Source organism: Rhyacophila brunnea, unplaced genomic scaffold (genome assembly GCF_057557595.1).
Source record: "Rhyacophila brunnea isolate RB1 unplaced genomic scaffold, BYU_Rbru_1.0 scaffold_13, whole genome shotgun sequence".
Classification (NCBI taxonomy): Eukaryota; Metazoa; Arthropoda; class Insecta; order Trichoptera; family Rhyacophilidae; genus Rhyacophila; species Rhyacophila brunnea.
Window position 1 is genome coordinate 34932659 of NW_028232785.1, and position 6962 is coordinate 34939620.

At 32.8% G+C, this 6962-nt stretch overlaps 1 long non-coding RNA gene across 1 annotated transcript; it reads right to left on the reverse strand.

Moving 5' to 3' along the window:
• Window positions 1-272: 272 nt before the first annotated feature.
• Window positions 273-6705, reverse strand: LOC147077377 (uncharacterized). Its single transcript, XR_015069828.1, has 4 exons — window positions 6489-6705; window positions 6032-6184; window positions 4336-4488; window positions 273-2803 (listed from the first exon to the last, which is right to left on the reverse strand). It is a non-coding gene; the product is annotated as an uncharacterized LOC147077377 (long non-coding RNA).
• Window positions 6706-6962: the final 257 nt, after the last annotated feature.

Consider the following 6962-nt stretch of genomic DNA (forward strand, 5'->3'; position numbering starts at 1 on the left):
ATGAGTAAAAAAGCAAATAATGATTGAACTGCAATATTATGTGTCGGTAAAACTTTGTTTTTATTTCAGATTCCAAGAAAAGGCACATTTTCCAGGCATCATCGGATGCATTGACTGCACTCATGTGCGCATTTGCCCGCCACACTTGGAGACAGCATCATTTATAAATTACCGTGGAAATTTTACTGTAAATGTGCAATTGGTAATAAATCATTAATTTGACTATGTTGTTTAATACTTTCATTACGAATAACTCAAACAAACAATTCATTAACACGACATTTATTTTTATGCAGGTATGTGATATGGACATGAACATTCTGGCAGTGAGTACAAGATTCCCAGGCAGTGTTCATGACCAATTTATATTTAATCAATCGATGGTCAAAGTGGAAATGGAACGATTGCACAACGAAAGAGTTGGGAATTTTGTTCTCTTGGGTATGTCGAACTTTACATGTGTGCACTATTTATGGCGGATCTTAACAAACATTTCAAATTTATTTAAATCCTGATTTCAGTTGAAAACATATTAAAATTAACAGATTGTCATTGTTCATTGTCCTTCGTCATTCTTCATTTCCTCTTCTCTTTCCTTTCCTCTATGTGTCATTTTATGGAATTTGAGATCACTAATTTGGATGAACTTTTTAGAACACATATCGCATTGATATGGTTTTTCTCCAGTATGTGTCATTTTATGCATTTAGAGATGTTTATTTGCAGTAAACTTTTTACAACACACATCGCATTGATGTGGTCTTTCACCAGTATGTGTCATTTTATGTGTTTTTAAATGACCAATACACACATTTTTTTTTAAACACACATCGTATTGATGTGGTTTTTCACCCGTATGTGTCATGTTATGTAATTTGAGAACATCCTTTTTGCTGAACTTTTTAAAACACACATCGCATTTATGTGGTTTTTCACTCGTATGTATCATTTTATGTAATTCGAGAACACCCTTTCTGCTGAACTTTTTAAAACACACATCGCATTGATGTGGTTATTCAGCAGTATGTGTTATTTGATGTATTTTTAAATTACAAATTTGCAGAATTTTTTTTAACACACATTGAATTGATGTAACTTTTCACCAGTATGTTTCATTTTATGGATATTTAGAGAAGTGATTCGCAGAATTTTTTTAAAACACACATCGCATTGATGTGGTCTTTCACCAGTATGCGTCATTTTATGTCTTTTGATATCACTATTTGAGATGAACTTCTTAAAACACACATCGCACTGAAGTGGTTTTTCACCAGTGTGTGTTATTTTATGTCTTTTAAGTTCACTGTTTGTGATAAACTCTTTAAAACACACATCGCATTGATATGGTTTTTCTCCAGTATGTGTCATTTTATGTATTTTAAGATGTCTCTTTGCAGTAAACTTTTCAAAACACACATCGCATTGATGTGGTCTTTCAACAGTATGCGTCATTTTATGTCTTTTGAGATCACTATTTGTGATGAACTTCTTAAAACACACATCGCACTGAAGTGGTTTTTCACCAGTGTGTGTTATTTTATGTCTTTTAAGTTCACTGTTTGTGATAAGCTCTTTAAAACACACATCGCATTGATATGGTTTTTCTCCAGTATGTGTCATTTTATGTATTTTGAGATGTTTATTTGCAGTAAACTTTTCAAAACACACATCGCATTGATGTGGTTTTTCACCAGTATGTGTCATTTTATGCAATTTGAGATCACTATTTCTGATGAACTTTTTAGAACACACATCGCATTGATATGGTTTTTCTCCAGTATGTGTCATTTTATGCATTTCGAGATGTTTATTTGCTCTAAACTTTTTGAAACACACATTGCATTGATGTGGTCTTTCACCAGTATGTGTCATTTTATGTGTTTTTAAATGACCAATATACAAAAAAAATTTTAAACACACATCGCATTGATGTGGTTTTTCACCCGTATGTGTCATTTTATGTAATTTGAGAACACCCTTTTCTCTAAACTTTTTAAAACACACATCGCATTGATGTGGTTTTTCACTCGTATGTGTCATTTTATGTAATTTGAGAACACCCTTTCTGCTGAACTTTTTAAAACACACATCGCATTGATGTGGTTTTTCATCAGTATGTGTCGTTTTATGTTTTTTTTAAAGTACTAACTTGCAGAAATTTTTTTAAACACACATCGCATTGATGTGGTTTTTCACCCGTATGTGTCATTTTGTGTATTTTTAGTCTGAAATTTACGCTGAACTTTTCAAAACACACGTCGCATTGATGTGGTTTTTCACCCGTATGTGTCATTTTATGTGTTTTTAAATTACTAATTTGCAGAAATTTTTTTAAACACACATCGCATTGATGTGGTTTTTCACCCGTATGTGTCATTTTGTGTATTTTTAGTTGACTATTATGGGTGAACTTTATGAAACACACATCGCATTGATGTGGTTTTTTACCCGTATGTGGCATGTATGACTTAAGACGCTGAGTCTTCATGCATGAAACGTAGTGATGATTAAGATATTTTACAGTTTCAAACAGTCCACTACAATTATTACAAATAAAGTTACGTGGAAAATATGTAACTCTTCTCAACTTAATTCGAACCTCCTTTGGCAAGTATAATTTCTGAAATTCATGTTTGATGTTCGGTTCATCAATAGTTATTTCCGAATGCTGCATCATCATTATTCTGTTTTTATTGATTGCATGTGCTATTTTGTTGTTACTCGGGTCATCGTCCACCGTGTCTTTTTTAACGATATCCAATGCTTCACTGTTACGTACTGCAAAACATTTCTGGGTAGAAATCTACAAAAAGAATAGGAATATTAATATATCAAAGCAATACTATCTATAAAATATACCTATGTTTCAATGTTCCTTAATATAGCTCTGGTACTATGTCGTTTGTAAAGTGTTTTTCTGTTAAAACATAAATGTCAACGAGTGAGTGCAGTGTAACGTATTGTGTAACTGCACTCACTCGTTGACATTTATGATGATTTTTTTTTTAAATATGGTGAACAATACAAATTATTAATATAAGACGTTTACAACATGACATTTAGAAAAAAATGAATATTAATATAAGACTATTACATATATATTTTAAAAAAAGAAAAGAAAAAGATAACCATTAAAACAGTAGAATTAGTGTAGACATTACAAAATTTAAATAACAAGGAAGTCACCGAATGAGCTAAGCAGACCCTATTTTAGAAATTTATAAAACAATGCCCACTTATACTCATACTGACGCAGGTGAAATATGTCAATATCTGATGTGATTTGGTTGTACAAACTTATTGCCCTCCCAATCGGCATTACTAATGGCAGGTTAGTTTTTCACCATAGGAGAACAAAAAATGAACACCCTCAATTTTTAAGATAATTATCAAACACAAACTAATCCCACGAAGAATGTCAGTTTTCATTTACGCCGCGTGTAAGTCGGAAAAAATTTGTAGCTAAATGAAGATCTATTCTAAACTTTAAGCTACAGTATGTAAGCATACCTAATGATCAATATATACAGTCTGGCAAATCATTATGAATAGAACCACGCTTGAACAACTGTAATAAATTATTCAAATTTACTCAGAAAAGCTGATGTCGATTTACACAACTTTCAGATAACTGCATTTTAGAGCAAAATTGCGCTTAGCAATGGGTTCATTTTTTCTTAACGGGTTTGTTAATAAGGGAAATCGTCCACACTGAATATGACTAATCTAGACGACTACTTTGTATTCATTACATCCACAAAAATGCACCGTTTGATGTGGTTTACACGCTGGTGGCATCGACGCTCAATTATTTATAAATGGGGCGAAAGCTCACGTCAAGATCAGTGGAAATCCTTGTCGTACAATTATTATTTTGATTTACATATGGATTTATTCGAAAGAAGATTTTATTCGAAAGAACACACAAGAATTTCAACAGGATGTGCCATCCAGCCATCGCAACCATCGTTTTGTTTAAATTAAGTATTGGCGATCACTTGATTTTGAGAAATGGACCTGTCAATTGGCATACAGACTTGTGCAATGTGATATCTTTGGATTACTTACTGTGAGGCTTCGCGAAGTCACTGGTATAATATATAAGCCAACATTTCACGTACTATACGACCGGCAGTGCTTTAATAAAAGTAGTCCAAATTGGGCGCCCAGAATTTGCTTAGTTGATAATACTAAGGCCACATGCCTGAAATCATTTTCAAATGTTAATGCTATGAAGGTGTCGAATTATCGAAAAAAAATATTTAAATTTAACTTGTAATCTTTTGTACATTTCAAAGTTCAATTTCAAATTCAAAAATTTGTAATTAAACATACCTGGTCTAATGGCTTGTATTGTAGATTAGAGCAGCCAGGTTGGATTAATTCATCATCAATATGGTGGATTGCATTCTCAACAAATTCTTCTTTGATGGTAACTCCCTCATCATTATACTCATACTTAATATTCATCATACCGTTTTCACACTTCTAAAAATAACAACATTGTTAATATTATGTAACAGTATCAGCATTAAAATTAGCCAGAAAGGGTCTCCCAGAGCTCTTTCTTCAATAATTGGTCGCCTATTGACACGACCACAAACATGCGCGCCTTCAACGAGAATTTTTTGAGACGATTTCATGACGTCACAACTATTTTGGTCCTATCGAGAATGTTGATTTCACGTTGGAATACGCGGTCTACCTCGAGACCTGATTTACAGCCACTCAGAGTGGTCTTATAAGAAAAAATTAAGTAAATAAAAAGTCTAGAAATTGAGGTTAAAAATAAACAATTCTATGTGAACACCTTAGGCGATATCATAAGCTAAATGCTGTAAACTAAAGCTTATTTATAACTATTATCTTCTTTGCACTATATAAAATCATTTTGCGTAGGTACGTAATATTTTGAATTCGCGTGAGGAAATAAAATCAATAACGTAATCAATCTATTTCGCGCAATGTAAAATCTTTAGTAGAATGATGACATTTTTATAGCATTTGATTGGCTGAATTGGCGATCATCGGCGAGCAGTATAAAATTAAACGTAAATGTCGTGATATAGTTGTAGTGTGTTTCGCCAGCAGTGTTGCCAAGTCAAAATTTGAAATTTCAGTAGAATGTGTAAAAATTTTTTAGTAAAATCGACAAAATATCAGTAGATTTCTGCTTTAGGAAAAATATTTCGCCGCGGGCCGCAAGTTCCCAATTTTTCACAGTCGGCTTGTTTTTTTAGGAAAAATATTTCGCCGCGGGCCGCAGGTTCCCAATTTTCAAAAATGGCTGGTTTTTCCCAGTTGGTGGGAGTTTTATATTTATATATATAGGAGAAATATCAAAAAATATCATTAGACATAGCAACACTGTAATCGCCAGAAATGTTGTCATTTTTTCCGACAGCGTCTAGGCTGTCGAGTTAAAGTTTTTAATGAAGTAGTCGGGAAGTATAAGCAGCAGGGGAACGTCGTATCGGTTCCTCTGCGGAAAAAAGTTACACAGTTACAGTTAAAGTACTGTGTAAATGTCTAAAATATTAATATGAACATCTCACGATATATGTATGCAGAAGAATATCAATTTTTCTTAATCGTAAATGTCGAGAAAATAACATAGGTACGAAATATAATAAATGACTATCATTTTTAGGTTAAGTCCTGTCTGGGCAGTTATTACTTTGACAGATCATGACAAGTGGTTTGACGTTTCAGACCACTTCTGATGGTCAGAAAATAGTTTGAAGTTTGCTGGTACAGTAAACTAAACGTTAAATCTTAAACTTTTCCGGTTTACTTATAACGCATGCGCAGTGCGCCAGTTTTGACCTATCACACTGTTTACGAACGCCTAAATTTATGTCGTCATGCAGCATGGTAGATAATTTAGTAAAATTTGATACTTACAACATTAATTTGTTACAAAAAGTTTTGAAAATAGAATTGGTCTATTCTCTTAAAAATTCGAACCTTCAATATAAGACGGCATCAATGGAAGAAAACGGCACATATACCGACGCACAATTGAACGTACCTGTTGTATTGGCCTGTAATCTGAATTAGAACAACCCGGTTGAGGGTATTCGTCATCATATAATTGCTGTGATAATATATCTTCAATGATCTCGCGCTTGACGACAGCTGGTTGATCATCAGATGTCTTATCAGAGAGTTCCGCTATAAGGTACTGAAAGAAGCGTTATTACATTTTGTAAACACAGTAAAACCAGTTTCAGTTCACGAAACGTCCATACAACGATGTACTTATAATTATATTTAACATGAATTAGTAGATAACCTAACTTATATCACGCGTATGTATCATAGCTGTCAAATTGTATAAACATATAATTTTTTGAAACAAAGTTTAAAATCACCTTATGTTCCTACATAGTAGGTATGTAAAAAAGCCACAGTTTACAATATAAAACTAATCATTGTTATTCTCAATCTAAATTGATTGTAAAGAAATTTAGTTTCCGAAAACTAACCTCGAAATTGCAACGTGAAACGTCCGCAATCTCTTGCGTTACATGAAAGCGAGGGTCCGGGTTGTTTAGATGGCTAGTCAGCGTGTCAAACAAGGGCTTGCCTTCTATATCGAAGTGTTCTCCAGCACATTCTTGCTTTACATCCATGTTAAAGGTATATAATCCAGAAGCCACGTGTTAAGTGGTAACGTTAAGTAGAATAAATGCCGAGCGATACAACTGCGGCTGGTGTTGCTTGTTATAAAATACAAATTCATTTATTATTATAGTAATAATATTATGTAAGCGGAGATCGCAAATATTATATTTTATTTATTTTTACAAGGGTAAAACAAAGTTAAAGTTATTTATGTAAACATATTATTTTATAAAATAATATGATATAAAAATGTAAAAAATTTTAGAGAGCATTATAAATATTAAGTTATTGTGAAATAATATAGACTAATAACTCAGTATTCAAATTTTATTTAT